The sequence below is a fragment of the Durio zibethinus genome, chromosome 17 (assembly GCF_047325235.1).
Source record: "Durio zibethinus cultivar Kanyao isolate XHJ-2024 chromosome 17, ASM4732523v1, whole genome shotgun sequence".
In the NCBI taxonomy this organism is placed as follows: Eukaryota; Viridiplantae; Streptophyta; class Magnoliopsida; order Malvales; family Malvaceae; genus Durio; species Durio zibethinus.
This window is the reverse complement of record NC_143178.1, coordinates 7,404,656-7,423,383: the sequence shown is the minus strand read 5'-3', so window position 1 is coordinate 7,423,383 and position 18,728 is coordinate 7,404,656. Positions and strand designations below refer to the sequence as shown.

At 27.6% G+C, this 18,728-nt stretch overlaps 1 pseudogene; it reads right to left on the bottom strand.

Moving 5' to 3' along the window:
- LOC111281002 (protein DETOXIFICATION 35-like) overlaps nt 1-17,035 on the bottom strand; it is a 31,571-nt pseudogene extending 14,536 nt beyond the window's left edge.
- Between the last annotated feature and the right edge of the window lie 1,693 nt (nt 17,036-18,728).

Sequence of the window (18,728 nt, the reverse complement as noted above, 5' to 3'; positions counted from 1 at the left end):
AATATTTAGTTTTTATTAAAATAGATATTACAAATTACCCCAATTTCTTTTATTTCAACATTCATGTAAGATCCATCTTTTTTTGTATGTATTAAGCGAAAAAGTTTCACACGTCCAATTTAACCACCCATTTCAATCTCCTATATAAAAATATATGTTAATCGATAGGATACATATCAACCACAACTTATTCATGCATATCATACATGTCAATCAAATTTCAAATAATTTTAATATTATGTATTTATTTTTGGCCCATTTACAACACAATAGTCTTAACAGATGCAAACAATAAAAGTATTTTGGCCTTTCACATATATTGATCATGGCAACCAAATTCAATTATTTAGACAACTTTAATATCATGGATTGAAGCCATTCAAACTGTTGAAAGCCATCCAAAAGTTTAATTTGTATTTTTGCCTTTTAAAAGCAAAAATAGTCCCAAATAGACATAAACGATAACTTTTTCACCCATATCAACCGTAAAAATGAAGTTCAATCAATTAGACAAGTTTAATATCAAGTATTGAAGCTATCCAACCTGTTTAAATTAAACAATAAAAAAATTTTGTAATTTTACCTAAATAGATGTAAATAATAACTTTTTCATACATATCACCTGTCTCAATTAAGTTCAAAACTTTCGATAAGTTTACTATCATCTATTGAAACTATCAAACTATTAAAATAGTACAATAACTATTATTTTGCATATTTACCTTTTAACGACACAAAAAGTTCATTCATTGGAATAAGTTTAAAATCATAAACTTATTATTTCTTTTTGCTTTCTTGCAAAACTTTTTTATCCATCTGTGTGACTATATTTCTATTGCTTTTTGCTACTAATCCCAATATGTTCTCTTTCCTATCATAAAAAATAATGGGTATATCGTAGAAATACAAATACTACTAACTTAAAGTATAAAACACTTTCATTAATTCATTCTACTATAAAAAGTTATAAATTAGTACCTCTCATTTTCTTGAGAACTAAAATCTAACTAGTTGTTCATATTGCCACCTAATCACATTATGGATAGATTTTCCATTGTCACCTCTGCAGTTGTATTTCTATTGAAATACTTATTCTTCAAATTATACTTATAATCTTTCCATTTCTTTCCCAATGACTTAAGCACAAATGAAGTTAGTATTTCAAATACCAATCTTGACTGTAATAATATAAAAAAGAAAAGTTTTAATCAATAAACCAAATTTAAAATAATTAATTTTTTTATATGTAATTAATTATAATAATACCTCAATAAAGTTTAAAGCATTGGCCTTTACTTCTGCTGGAACTTTATGCCATGTTTTATAATGAATAGGCAATTTCATTCCATTACGGGCATCCTAGAATTTCAACCAACAGTTGAGCCTCTTCACCAATTGGTTGCTTATTAGAGTTTGCAAACACTACAATATGTTCGTTCGAAGGTAGTGCAAACAATTCCTTTAAAGTTGTTCGGCCTCTGGTCCTTCGTTGACCATTGTTATCAACTACAAAAATTAAAAAATAAATTTGTAAAATGGCAATAATTTTATCATTATAATTTATTTGTAAATATGAGGTATATGATACCTATATTTAAATTTAAAGCATAATCAATTGACAGGATACTATCTAAATCTACACCTCTTGTATTGCTAGATCTAATATCAGTTGAAGGGTTAGAAGTGACTGAGTTAGATCTGATAGTACGTTCATTCTCCTCTAAAAGATTCAGACCATCACCAATATCAACAGGTTCTGCAGATAGTTTTAAACTAATATCTTTGATATGTATTCTTTTCAATCTACTCATCTGCATTGTAGCTTATCTGCATTATAAAAGTGAATATATAAAAGATAAAACTTTAGAGCAAATATAAAGACATTGAAAAGTTAACTTATCATAACCTACAATACAAAAAGAACATATCGATTTAATTAAATTAAAAGATAATGTATGATTTACAACGTTACAATAGGAAATATGATATTAATTACATACAATCATTTACTATATTATGTCATAAACACTTGAATTATCATGGTTCATAATTATCTTCATTAATATCGTTGTGGACCCACTGAGCATAGGTACTAGAGATATTTTCATCCAAGTTTTGTTCAGCAAAAGGATAACATTCAATTTTCGTATCAACATCAAGTCTGGTATCTAACCCTATATCAAATAAGTCTCTAGGTGTGTTTCGAACAATAACAAACCAACCTAATTCTTTGGAATCTTCATAATAAAAAACTTGTTTGACTTGAGATGAAAAAACATAAGATTCATCGATGAGTTGTTGTCTAGTGTGAATTAATCGACAAAAATTTACAACTGTAAATCCATAATGATCTTTCTTAATACCCCTCATACCATTCACATCAGCTCAATCATACTGAAATAAGATAACTTTCCACTTGCCATAATAATCCAACTCACTGATGTCATTAATCATGCCATAATAGTCAACATTTCCCTCTAAAGGGTTTGTGTCCCTAGCATTAGCATAATAGTTGTTGATGAAGTAATAACAACTCCTGAATTTTATGTACTACTAAATCTCTCAAGGGATTTAGTGTGAAATCTAAATCCATTAATGATGAACCTTTGTATCATTTCACAATCCTATTTGGACCTTGTGAAAGACACTTCACCTTTTCACGAACAAATCTTCCACTCCAAACCTATAACAGTGGAGTAAATATATATATGTTAATAATGGTAATTATATCGTAAGCATTCTATGTAGATTTCTCATAAAGGGAAGTATGGCAAACAATTCATGAAAGTTTTTTACGAACAACTTCTCAAGTTCTTAAGGGTTTGATCCTCGATAATGTGTGAAAGCTCTCAAATTATTTCTATTCTCACTACAAAGTATCATGATAAAGTATTAACAATTAAAAAATACAATTAATTATGCTTAATGTAATGAATAATTTCCTTGCTAAAAAACTTACATGCGAAATAATTCAATAGAGTCATGATGAAAAAAAACATATCGATATGCTTATGCCCAAGATTTATCAACTAACTCCACCATTTCAATTTTGCCTATTGGTTGTCCAAACCTTTGAAAAAGATAATTGTAGGCAAAGTCATGTTACTGCATACCAACATTTCTCAATAGTCTATTAAATCTGATTTCAACCTTTTCCAAATAATGAGAATAAAATGTAATACACTTTTCTGCTAAATATCATTTAGCAATAGAACTTTTTGATAGAGTATGTTGCGATAATAAGACTTTAACCTCCCTAAAAACCTATCGCATAAAACATTAGTCATATATCTTTTCAACTAGAGTGGCATGATCATTAATAAACCTTAATCAATCTATTAAACAATAATACCTTTTGATAGGATACATCCATCGATAATAAATCAGCCCACCGACTTTTACTTCATATGGAAGATGGATAACCAAATACATCATAATAGTGAAAAAGTTTGGAGGGAAAATCTTCTCTAAATGGCATAAAATAATCATAGCTCAATCTTGAAGTTTGTCAAGCTCTTTCACATTCATACATTTTTCATATAGAGGTTTAAATATGTTACTCAATTCAATTATTATAGAAGTGACTTGCTTTGACATTGATGAACATAAAACAGTTGAAAGTAAGTCTTACATCAAAATGTGATAATTATGTGACTTTAATGAAAAAAGTTTTTACTTTTTCAGATTCACACATCTCGATATATTTGATGTACAGCCTTTCGAAACTTTGATATTTTTCAAAACCTTACAAAACACATCTTTTTCATATTTAGAAATCTTAAAATAAGCAGCACACAATCGATATTTGCCATTAGGAAGTAACTTTAGATGAAGGTTAGGGCGAATCCCCATATCAACTAAGTCAAATCGACTTGTTGAGTCATCCTTTGATCTTTTATTCATATTGAGAATTGTCCCAATAAAATTTTCATAAATATTTTTCTCTATGTGTATCAAATCAAGGTTATGGCGTAATAAATTATATTCCCAATAAGGCAACTCAAAAAAGATATTTTTTTTCATAACTCAAACTTATTGTGATCATCTTCTTCATCGTCTTTTTTATCACTTTGAACATCAGCATCACCAACATCAATATCAATATCACCAACTTGTATAATATGAAGCCATACACCTTTAAAGATGTCTTTCACTCTTTTTCTTGATGGAGTCATTTTTACATAAGTGAAACTGAGATCTTTTAACTTTGATAAGATATTAGACCCACTAATGGGTAAAAGTGATCTCCTCAACCCTTTAGTTCCATCAAAGAGATTTTTTGCAATCTAAATCGATGATTATCATCTAATCATCAATGATGTCCCATATAACAAAACTTTTTATCATTAAATAACCATTTCGAACATGTCTATACAGTACAACATAAATAACCATAACGACTTTTTGTACTCCAATCAGATAAATTCGTATAAGTAAAAAAATCATTGATAGTCTATAATAAAGTAACACGTTTATTCAAGTTTTTTTTGTAATGCATCATAGATCTCAACTCTTTTTCATAATTACTTTAACTCTTTAATAAAAGGTTATAAGTGGATGTCTATATCAGTACCTGGACCTTTTTTTCTTGAGAATTATCATAGACAATATAAATGATTATTGCTTCATAGCAATCCATGGTGGTAAATTGTAAAGAATCAATACAACTGGTCAAGTACTATAAGAAGTACTCATCATTTTAAACGGGTTGAATCCATCAGATGCTAGTCCAAGCATAATATTTTGAGAATCAGATGCAAAGTCTAAAAACTTAGAATGAAATGATTTTCATGTCAAAGAATCTACAGGATACCTCGCTCATCCATTATCTATCCATTTCTCATGATGACATTTTATTGAATCTGTAATTTTGGATGACATAAAGAGTTATTGAAGTCTTGGTATTAATGAAAAATAGCATAAAACCTTAACAGGTTTTTTTTTTTTTACACTGACCTTATCACCATCCTTATTCAACCTTTCATCGAGGTTTTTGTCCATCCAATAAGAAATACCACACACATGATAAGATTCTTGATTTTTTTTATCACCCTAATACAACATGCAATCATTGGGACAACTATTAATTTTCTCCTATCCCAGACCTAAATCCTTGATCATCTTCTTTGATTCCTTACAAGATTAAGAGATTTTTGCAAAATGAAACATTTTTTTCATAAACTCTAATAATAAAGCCAAAAATTTTTTCGTCCATTCACATAAGCATTTCAAGTGAAAAAGTCAAACACAGAAAGATAACCTTGAATGCTTCGAGCTCTCATAAAGTTCTTCATTCATATCCTCAAGCAACCTATCAAACTTTGAAGCTTCTCTTCTAGGTTGTTGGTCACCTACACCTATATCAGGTTCACCAAATTCATTCATTTCAATATTAGACTAATTAAATCCATCATTTTGGGGAGAATGATTACAAAAATATTGGTTATGAATGTTAAAAGCATCTCGCAACATGTCTTCAATGTCATCTTATATAAAAAGATCATGTTGGTGTTAGAGAGGGCTTGAAGTTGAAGAAACTCTAGTAGAAGACATTGACAGTACAAACTCTCCATGAAAATACTAATTAACACATCTCAAAAGAAATCTGATACAAATTATATGTTCAAAAACAACTTGACGCATTTGTCAATCTATAATAGCACACTTTATACATAGGCATAATATCATATTATCTTCATTTGTATTCTCAAATACAAAATTAAGAAAATTTTCTACTTCATTTTTATATTGTTGATTTAATCTTGACTTTTGCATCTAACTCTTATCCATTGAGTACTTGCTACATCATCAAACCAAATGTACAGAATAATTTATATGAAAAAGAACATGTCAAATTCTTAAGTCTACTATATTTTAAGCAAAAGATAATAACAAGACTAGTACTTTCAAAAAATGAGAACTCCTTATTGTGAAGTATTTTATCAAGTATCTGATATTTTGAATGTTAGAATCTACTGCTAACGTAGATAATACCTAAGAGTTTTTGTAGTTGGGTTTGAAATAAGGTAAAACAAGTATAAAGAAAACCCAGAAAAAGGAAAAAAAATGAAAGAGAAAGGAAGTGGATAATGGGTTACAAATGGTATTTGAAAAATGTGGGTTTTGGAGAAAAATGTTTAAACAAAAATGAAAATTACCAATTGCAAAACCAGAACGAATAGTCAAATTAAGTAAAAATATCAGTAAATAACTAACGAAGAGTCAAAATAGGGTTCATAAAGACAATGCTCGAATAGTAAAAATTGAGGGAAAAGGAAAGTAAATTTTAGTTGGTCTGAAAAGAAAAATAGTAAAACAATGAAGATAAAGCTTTAAGTTGGTGATTTGATGCACTAAGTTTAGGGACAATTTTGTTATACAGGATTATTGAAGGTGTTTACTAAGAAATATGCCTTCAAAAATCTCATCCTATATATTTTTTTAATATATTATACACACCATCAACAGAGTCGTAATAGAATTGTTTGTAATTATTAAAGGCGTTTACACCCCAAAAATGCCTTTAAAATTTTCATTTAATTTTTATGATGTATTTATTAAAGGCATTTTTTGCATAATAAGCCTTTAATAATTCCCTCTTTTTTTGCTTTCAATATCAATGAATGCGATTTTCTACTAAAATCACCTTCAATAATTTTTCTTTAAAAATTGTTTGGGATTATTAAAGGCTTCTTCCAGTAAAAAATACCTTTAATTTTTCACTGCTCAAATTTTAAGATGTTTAGTTAAAGCGTTTATTCTAGAAAAATAACTTTACTAATTCCTTCTAATTTACGTACATAATTATTTTAGGCACTTTTTTAGAACAAATGCCTTTAATAAATTTTTTTTATAATTTTTAAGATTATTAAAGACATCTTCCAAAGAAAAATGCTTTCAATATTCCACAACTTAAATTTTAAGACGGTTAGTGAAGGCATTTATTCTAGAACAATGCCTTCACTACTTCCTTCTAATTTATGTACATAATTATTATAGGTATTTTTTCAAAACAAACGTCTTCAATAATTTTTTCTTATAATTTTTGGGATTATTAAAGACGTCTTCCAATGAAAAATGCCTGCAATATTTCACATATCAAAATTTAAGATGGTTAGTGAAGGCATTTATTCTAGAACAACGCCTTCACTAATTCCTTCTAATTTACATAATTATTATAGGTATTTTTTCAGAATAAATGCCTTCAATAATTTTCTCTTATAATTTTTAGGATTATCAAAGGCATCTTCTAGTGAAAAACGCCTTCAATATTTCACAGCTCAAACTTTAAAATGATTAGTAAAGGTGTTTATTCTAGAACAACACCTTTATTAATTCATTATAATTTACGTACATAATTATTGAAAGCATTTTTTAGAACAAATGCCTTCAATAGTTTTCTCTTTATAATTTTTAAGATTATTAAAGGCGTCTTCTAGTGAAAAACACTTTCAATATTCCACAGCTCAAACTTTAAGACAGTTAATGAAGGCGTTTATTCTAGAACAATGCCTTCACTAATTCCTTCTAATTTATGTACATAGTTATTGAAGGCATTTTTTTAGAGCAAACGCCTTCAATAATTTTTTCTTATAATTTTTAAGATTATTAAAGGCGTCATCCAGTTAAAAACATCTTCAATATTCCACAGCTCAAATTTTAAGATGGTTAATGAAGGCGTTTATTATAGAACAACACCTTCACTAATTCCTTTTAATTTACGTATATAATTATTAAATGTATTTTTTCAAAACAAATGCTTTCAATAATTTTCTTTTATAATTTTTGAGATTATTAAAGGGGTCTTTCAGTGAAAAATGCATTCAATATTCTACAACTCAAATCTTAAGATGGTTAGTAAAGGGATTTATTTTAGAATAATGCCTTCACTAATTCCTTCTAATTTACCTACATAATTATTGAAAGCATTTTTTCAGAACAAACACCTTCAATAATTTTCTTTAAAAAAATTTTTTTGATTACTAAAGGCATTTTTTAGTAAAAAAGGCCTTCAATAATCTCCAAACAAAATTTTATAGGGATTATTTATAGTGATTTTTCTAAAAAAATGCCTTTAATAATAAATTTTATATTCATTCCTTATCTCAGAATCATAAACTATAGGTACACTGAATAATTAAAAGCTGTATTAATCAATCAAACCAAACCCAAAAACATATTTTATCAGACTTTTGGTTTCTTTATCCTTATCATCGCCACTGACCTTCAACAAATTAATGGCTCGCACTTTTCTATTTATTGATGTCTTTATAATTTTTGTTTATTGTATTACTTATATTATTCGATAAAGTTTTTTTTTGTTCCTTATTATTTACATATGGATATATATTTTATTAATTTCACCATAAGCATAGTCATCCAAGCACCTATCATTGCATGTATGCTATTTTTGTATAGTTTTTTTATTAATAATATGTTTTGCTAAACCTTGTTGTGCAATATTATTTTGTTGAATGGTATTATATGATATTGGTATGCTGAATCTTATGCTGAATGGGATTTATGAATGGTTTGCTAAATGGTGTTTTCGAGTGATTTACTGAATGGTGTGTCTGAGCACATTACTGATTGATTTGCTGAATGATATTTCTATACGTAGTATGGTATTGATTGTATTTAATTATGTACGATGTTAAATTTAGACGGTGATTTTGTGTAATTCATATAATTATGATCAAAATTACAGGTATTATGAACTCTGAACAACAGTATTCTCTTTTATTGAACATATAAAAGACACACTTGTAGGCTAAAAAAGAAAGCGAAGAGGCTCAAATAAATAAATTAAAGTGAGTGACACAAAAACTCACATGACTTCAATCAAAGTAAGCAACCTGTGTCTAAAAGAGTTACCAAGATGGTTACTCATATTGGAGCTGTCGTCCGTCATAGGATTTCAATTACATACACCGATTAGCAATAAATTTTTTATGATCTAAAGGATGATATATGGCAGTCGGTTGTAATATATTTATTCAACTATTTTTTAAATTTGTTAGATGATCATTTAATTGAAATACAATATGCTCTTACTAATTATGTTAAATAATTTAGGAATGATTCAACGTTTCAATTAACTGTAAAAAGATTGTGTTGTAATCTGCTGAAAAAACATTCAGAGACAAGCAGATTGAGAACTCAATATATTTTATCACTAGCTAATCAAGATGATGTATTGGCTGTTCCACTTGTGGTATATGTAGATGTGAAAAGTGTTAAAGACTGAACAAATTTTGTTCGATATCGACTTTCAGAAGATTTCTCAGTACACAAACCCATTACCAAAAATATTGTTTATAAGTCTTTATGCAATATAACCTCTAATCTTTATATGTGATTGATGTAATTTTTTTTTCTTTTGTAGAAAATCAAAGAACATCAACGAAACATTCAGGCCAAACAAGAATATCACCATCTGACAATGAGAAAGGGATATGCAAATGTGAAGTATGAGTTTGTATGTATTCACACACTTTTTTTACACTCATTAATGAATATTTATGAACACTCATTTCATACATTTTGATTCTTTTATTACTGTAATTTAATAAAAATCAATGAGCTCTGTCACTAAAGTTTTCAGATAGGATGTCTAGAAATAAGGACATCTACAGAATGATAGATCTTTTACAGATGAAGCAACCGAAGAAATGACAAAAAAGATTATATGTATAACTATTTTTTTAATATAATGTATGATTGGCATTGTGGTTATATGCATGATTGTATACTAGCTTGTATAGATTTGTTGTTACAGCCCATCTTATTATTATCTTTTATGATGATTATGCTGTCAAAGTCAAATTTAGTGAATTGGCAACTTAGTATGGCGAAGATCCTTTGTCTTTAGCATTAGGTGCTAAAGAAAGGTCTAGTCGGGTTCATGGGGTTAGTAAATGTATCTTACCATCAAAGTTTTTTGGTAATCAACAAAAAATCTCATGAATGAGAAATGCACAATATGAAGCAATCATTAAGTAACAACAGCAACAAATTGATGACCAGGAATAATGTCTCAATGAGCAACAATAAAGACTTGCTGCTTTAGAGTCTATGTTAGTAGCAATGCAGCATAACATGCCAGTAGGCTAGTCTGATAGCATCGTCTCCATAAGAGAAGCTTTTGTTACAAGTAAAAAAGTGAACCCATCATCCACTACCACCCAAAAAGTATGATTTTGTTTATAATTTTAATATTAATGTGTTTATTATATTTTTTTATTTTGTTTCAATACTTATATTTCATACTATATTGTAATAGGATGTTTGGACTCACAGTATAACCCTTGCTCAAGCTTTCATGGATGAGTTATCCAAATATTTGCTGAAGCATTTATCCAAAAAAAACTTCATAACCATTGAGTCTGAGGAAGGGTTATTTGATAAACCATCATTTTTTTTCATTGGTATGGAGGAGGTTAAAAAAATTTGTAAACTGGATGAATTATCAGCTATTGATATTATTGCTTATATGAGGTTAGCTTATAAATAGAAATATGCACATTCAATATGTAGTAATTTATATTAGGGTATAATACTAACTAGCAGTGTTGATTGTTATCATGTAGCTTTCTATATAGATAGCTCAATGAGAGACAATTGACCAATAAATTTAGATTTATTGACCCTAACTTCATTAGTGAGCAAAGTGATACAGTTGCTTATCATGCTAATCATGTGATCCAATGTATGAAAAGATCAGTTGATTATTATTTGCTCTTGTATAATTACACAGTAAATTATATTCCAACCTTAATTATTCTAACCTTACCCAAATTTGATATGATGCGTAATCTAAGTATATTATTGTTATTATTTTGTAGTCGTCATTGGGTGCTCATTGTGATTAACACCAAATCTTTAATGTCATACTTACTTAATTCATTTAATCCAACGGTGATGCCTAACCCTGATATTCAAATTTTTATAAAGAGGTATTACACTTTATTATATTATATATCTTTTGTTTCTTCATAAGTAATTTTATTTATGTATTAAGTAATTTTTTTTCTTTTCAATTTAGGGTAATATCTACATTTGATAAGAAGATAAAGAGGCTAAAATAAGTGTCATTACCGGTAAATCTAAAATATGTTCTTTTATGCTGAGTTTATGTAGATAAATATTTTCTAAACCCACTTAATTTAATTTTTAGGTACCTCATCAACCCAGTAATACTGAATATGGATATTATGTCCTTCGTTTTATGCGGGAGATAGTGTTATATAATTTTATTACCACACCATTCAAAGTTAGTATAAATTTCATAAACTTGTTACATCTTCAAAAAATTAAAAAAATACATTATGTTCTTATTTATTAACATTTACTTCAATTTTTTTTTTAGTGGGAGAGTAAAGAAAGCTTCACGGAAGAAAAACTAGATGAAGTCCGTAAAGAATGGTGTGAGTATGTATTATCATTTATCAATGTTGATAAAACTTTAGGTTAGACATAGGGTCATTAAATGTAAATATATGATGAACAAATTCTTATAATGTTTTTAACATGCCATGTTGAATGGAAACTTTAAGTTTGTACATTGGAGTATTGGTTTAATATTATTGGCATACTTAATATGAATACATTATGTGTACTTAATATATTATTGAGTACGATTATTTTTGAAAAGTATATTAATATGGCAATATTATCAATTTTAATTTTAGATACGTGGTCAATTTATTGAAATACAACAATGTTTATTATATAAATTTCAAAATGTAATTCGTAGTATCACATATATAAACCAAATATTTTCTCGACATAAATATACAATTGACTTCAAACATTCTTTGGGTATAAATCTACAACTGATTTAACATATACAATATCAAATATGTTTTTTTATGGGATTGATGAAGGCATTTTTAGTAAGAAAACGCCTTGAATCATCCCTAACAAAATGTTATTGAAGGCATTTTTAACCAAAATTGCTTTCAATAATCCCACCTAATAATATATTGTGTCGAATATTAAAGGCATTTTGAAAAAAAAAAATGCCTTCAAGAATTGTACCAAATATTGTGTATGGATTATTGAAGGCATTTTTCAAAAAAATCGCCTTTAATAATTTTTGTTAAAATTTTATTTATTGGATTATTGAAGGCGCTTTCACTCAAAAATGCCTTGAAAAAGTCATTCCATATTTTTCCTATAGATTATTAAGGGCATATTTAGCAAGAAAACGCCTTGAATAATCTCTAACAAAATGTTATTGAATGCGTTTTTTACTATAATTTCCTTCAATAATCCTACCTAAAATTTTATTATGTGGAATATTAAAGGCGTTTTGGATAAAAAATGCCTTCAAAAATCCGTTTCAACTTTTTTGTATGGATTATTGAAGGCATTTTTAAAAAAATTACCTTCAATAATAACAACTAAAAATTAATTGAATACATTATTAAGGGCGTTTTCTTACAGGTAACGCCTTGAATAATCCCTAATAAAATGTTATTGAATGCATTTTTTTAAAAAAATTACCTTTAATAATCTGATCATTCAAATTTATCGTTTGGAATATTAAACATGTTTTGAGCAAAAAACGCCTTCAAGAATTCATTGCAACTTTTGTTTATGCATTATTGAAGGTGTTTTTGACAAAAACTGCCTTTAATAATCCTAACTAAAAATTTATTGATTGAATTATAGAAGACAACTTCGACCAAAAATGCATTCAAGAATTAGTTCCATATTTTTCCTATGGATTATTAAAGGCGTTTTACTGCGAAAAACGCCTTCAATATTCTCTTCAAAATCTTTTAAAGCAATTGGTGAAAGCATTTTTGCCAAGAAAATACCTAAAATAATCAATTAAAAATAATCTCTGCAAAAACTCAAAAAAAGCTAATGGGAGAGATCGAACCTACCACCTTATTATTAATGTCTGTATAATTCCAAAACTTTGATATGATATTTATTGAAGGCGTTTTGACCAAAAACACCTTTAATAAGCCTATGAAATTTTTTGCTCTAATTATTAAAGGCATTTCTCTTGTAAAACACATTCAATAATCGTATACATTTTTTTATAAGAGGATTATTGAAGGCGTTTTTTGTCAAAAACGCCTTTAATATTCACTCAAATTTTTAAAGTAGTTGAATTCAAGGTGTTTTAGTCAAAAAAAATCACAAATATCAAGTCTTTTGGTGGTGTTTATAAGTAACAATACTGGTATTTAAATATTTAGTAGCGTTTTGATAATAAACGACTTAAGTTTTATAAAAACATGAAAGCAAGTGGCATTTGTAAGTGAAAGCCACTACAAAATTGCCACTAATCTTTCATTTTCTTGTAGTGAAAATATAAATAATATAGTTAAAATATCAATCATAATAAAAATAAAAATGTTAATTAAAAAATTAACAAACTTTAACATATAAGATAAAGAGTATTGGAGGAAAAAAAACATCTAGAAAATATTGTAAATAATATTATTAAGCATTCCAACAAAATATTAAAATAAAAACTAAAAGTCTTATCACTTCAAATGAACTTTATTCAATTTACATCATCTCTATCCTCTTTTATCTTTTTATACACCTGTATATTTTTGTCATTTTAGGATAAGTTTTATTTATTTAAGAGAAATAATTATTTTAAATGTTTAAATAATATACGTGATAACTTATTTGCATGTATATTATTTTTGTAAGAGTTTCAATAATACCATAATCTTTAGCATCTATATGATTTTTCATAAATTTGTGCCTTTCAATTATTTTGAGGTTGACATATGATACAAAATTATGTTCCTGTAAAAATTGAAATGAAATGGTTTTAAATTTTGAGTAAGTAATAGTATTAAATTATAAACAATTATTTAAGAAAATTATTAGCAAAAAGTTTTAACGAAATGTATTAAACTATTTTCCTTTTGCATTTTTTTAAGTAAATACCGACTCTCATTTGCATAAAGTATCTCATAAACATGTGTAATAGTCAAATTTTAACTTCCATGAAAAAAGTTATGATTGTTGAATTCTACTTCAAAAATCTATGAATGGCCTATCAATTCTTCCAATATTTTTTCCATTTTGGCATCTTCATCTTCTTGTGAGTGAGTTTTATATAAATTTAATTAAATAACATTGATATTCATATGAATTTAGAAAATTATTTTAAATATGATATAACCTCATTTTTCATTTAAAACAATTGTTCAGTTGTATATTCTAGAATTCAATTAGCTTTTCCATCCAAAAGGACAAATGTTGCATTGCCAAGCTCGTCCAATACGTTGACAATTAACTTGCACCTATGATGGAATATTAGTGATAATCAAACTTACCTTCAATTGAAAAATATCTCAATAAATTTTACTTAAATTGATATATAATGATGATAAAATTTAATGACACCTTATGACTGGAAGTTGGGTTTGATGTACACAATCTTTGCAAGCATAACCTCTATCAATTTCTAATACCTTTTTACTATGCACAACACATGACAAACAATACCATCCATACCTTGTGTCGATTTGCATTATAATACCTTGACAAGTAAACTTTTTCTCTTCTTGGTAGTAAAAGTAAGAAGTGTTTTTCTTAATTATAATTTTAAATATATTTAAATTAAAGTATATTTAACTAAAATCCTTGAATGAATTGTCATTCATGACATGATAAATATCAACTATCGATCTCTTATTTGCAAATAATATTTCTTTGGAAGATACAATTTCTTTTATTGGTGTCCAATATTCTTGGACTTGAGAATCACCAATAATTTGACTGTATTTGCATCAAAAATTATAATATATATTTTATAAAATGCATTATATCTTTTTCATGTTTCAATATTTTTTAAATAACTTTATATTTACTATTGATAAATATGTAAGTACCTATTTAGAATTATAGCAGCTTTAGATATATTCAAATTCTTGTATACCTCTGTTGCTGACATAGATGATAAATTGCATTTACCTAAATTAAATATTCAATATAAAAAACATTGAGTAAATAATTAGGGTTAAAACTAAATTAATTAAAATTTTTTTTTTTTTTACTTACCTCTGAATTGTTTAACAATGGTGGATGTCACAACCAATATGATGGTTTCATTATTGCCAGCTAAAATCTTATCATCAAGTTGATATGCAACTCTCCCCAAAGAGTAATTTCCATTGAGTTTCCACTACAAGAAAAAAAATCCAAATAGTTAGTTGAACAATTAATTTAACAATTACATTATCTAATTAAGTATTTCTCAATGCATGCCTTGCATTTTTAATTTCTAATACCTTTTTATTTACTTTTTTTACTCGAATATCTTGATTCACAATTAAACTTATCTTGCTTAATTTGCCAATGACATTTCTAAGATTAAAGTAATTCAGAGCATAATTAGTCAAATTAATATAAAATGCAAAATTAAATATATAAAGTTGAAGTTAATGGACGTGTCAAATATGTTTTATCATGATAACATGATTGAATAGCATCAAACTCTACAAACTTAAATTTATACAACTTAAGTGAACTATTCAAACCATTAACAGGTTTGAAAAATGTATTGGGTTTGAAATAGACCACCAAATCATTTTTCATAATTCGATAGGAGCTAGACACATTGCAAATTTTGAAATTCTCAATCATGTAAATATTTCCTTCCATCAATAGTGTACAATACTTGTCTGCCAAATTTTTGAATGCCATTGCATCAATGTGATCATCCCATAAAAACCAAAAAAAGAAAAGAAATTGTTTATTGAATAATTTTATTAGAGATATATAAAATGAAAAATCTATTATGCATAAATTAAGGTAAATAAAGCCCTCACATTTCATCTAATAGAATCATTCCCAAACTTATAACTTCTCCATTCTTATTAACATTTATAGTATCTCACATTTTAATGATTCTTACTTTAACCTTCCATTGGTCTCCAATTGTTGAAATCTATCATAAGTATTGATAACCTTACATCATGCCTTATAAGAAAAGAATGAAATTTTTGAATTATTTAAATATTAAATATAATTAGAATAAAAATGCACAAAATTTGTAAATATATGCATACATTAAACAATTAAATATTAAATAAAGTGTATATTCTTTGGAAAACATCATCAAACACCTCATTATATACAACATTATTTGTGCACAAATGAATATTATGATCATTATTTTCAATTAAAAATTTTAATCCTCCTAATGATTTTACTCTTGAAGCAACTACATATAATCAAACACCTCAATGTATACAACATTATTTGTGCATGAATGAATATCATGATCATTGTTTTCAATTAAAAATTTTAATCTCCCCGATGATGTTTCTCTGGAAACAACTACATATAATTGGCCATGAGTGAAAACCAGCTTTGGCAAATACATGCTGACATTTTCAAATGTTTGTCCTTGACTCTTATTTATGGTCACTGTAAAACGAACTTTGATTAAGAACTATCTTCATGTTAGAGTGAATGGCCATCTTGATTCTGAAGGGGACATTTTCACTCAAGGGATGAAAAATCGACTTCCCACATTAGTCCTAGTTATTATCTCAGCTTCAATTACCTTAGAGCCCAATTTTGTGACAATCAATCTAGTACCATTGCAAAGACCAATACTTTGAATTATGTTGTGCAAAAGGATAATAGGAACCTCAACTTTCACATAAATTTCATGATTAGGTACCTTGGGAAACTTAAATGAAGCAACTACATATAATTAGCCATAAGTGAAAACCAGCTTTGGCAAATATATATCGACATTTTTAAATATTTGTCCTTGACTCTTGTTTATGGTCATTACAAAACAAACTTTGATTAGAAACTGTCTTTGTGTTAGAGTGAACGACCATCTTGTTTCTGAATGGGACATTTTCACTCAAGGGATGAAAAACTGACTTCCTATATTAGTCCTAGTTATTATTTCAGCTTTAATTACCTTAGAGCCCAATTTTGTGACAACCAATCTAGTACCATTGCAAAGACCAATCATGTAATTGATGTCTAGTAGCCCATAGAGATGCTTCATACAACAGTTCATGCCATTCATAATCGTCTTCAAGCAATCCCAATGCTCTACAAACATTTTTATAAGTCGAATAAATAATCTTATCAATTGCCTTATATCTTCAAGGGATCTAGCAGCTTTTATGACATTAAGAAGTATATTTAGAAAATATCTCTCACTAGAATATGAATAAACATAATAGAATCTGCCGATAAATCTTTCTCTCTTTCTAAGTTTCCATTCTTTCTTACTTTTACACCAAACTTGCTTTGTTAGAAATTAACATGGGTTAAATTCCTTACATCCTCATGTAACTCATTTGTTCGCATCCATTTCTTGAAAATCATATTATTTACATTTGGCTTACTCAAAATGTCACATAAATCTTCATCATCATGAAAAATGACATTTTGTTCATATAGTAGATGGAATGTTAATCATTCTACTGTCAGCTCATAATGTTGTATATCAAATTGAAATAGTCTCTAACATGTTTGAAAAGTTGATACATAACAACAATCCAAGTATCTTTTGATCCCATCAATTTCAATGACAATTTCTTAACCAGTTTCCTTATCGATTGATGCATTCCCTTGATTCAAACATGTCACCTTATCTTTTCCCTTACACTTATACTTAAATAAACATTTGATGTATCTAGACTAGTTGCATAACTCAACATTAATATAAGAATCATATTTTATAACCAAATCGACATTATAAAGAACAACTCATGATTATCTAATTCAATACCACTTACAGTTGCAATCTTCTTGTCATTCCTTCATTTATAGATAAGAAATCCATTTTCACTAATAATTGTTTAGAACTAAAACTGTTTTAGGTAATGCTTAGAACACATGTCATTTACCATGCACAGAGATGTTGTGTTTGCATTTCCACATGGACCATGCATTAAGAATTGAACAATTGCTTTGTAAGCAATAGGATCTATTTGCTCATTGGAAAGCTATGCAAATATAAAATGATCTACTAAGGTTACATCTATTAACTTATCATCCGAAATGAGAAAGAGTTCTGTGAGCATATAGTATACCTATTTTTTTAAATTCAATTATATATATTACTGCACTAAGATATTTGTAAATTTTAGTCATTGTTATTTAAAAAAGATTGAATAAATAAATTACTCTAAAGATAAAATTAGCTAACTTGCTCTAACTCACCCAAAATATTTTCCTTTTGTCAAGTTTTTAATTAACTGGAATAGATAATTGATAATTATCTCAGCATATATATATCCTTCATTAGTAAAGCTGTGGAGTTATTAATATGAAGCTCCTGAGGTAAGCTAGGACAAAGGAAATTAGCAGCCCACTTAAAGCTCAGGCCTAATACTCGGCCCAGCTCAAACATCTAGCCCAGGCTTTGCCGTCAACCCCGTCCAGAGTCCAACCACATTGATCAGTAAGGTATGGAATTACTCGCAAATAGGCAATCATAACTTTGGGGTTGCAGACAAACGTTTTTAATTTCTGTTTCAAATACTAGAAATACACTCCACATCAAAATTGCTTAGAGGAAAACTGACCACGTTTTTCACGTTAGAAGACCAATATAATAAATCTTCAAACAATGGGACCCTCGGTATGAGTTGTCTCTATCTATGTAAGTGTTTTACAATAAAGGGTTTTTTTCATGGGTTTAATTTCCAAGAGATGGGTCATTTTCCAATAAACAAAGTTTTAGGTTCCAAGCAATATTGTAACTGAAA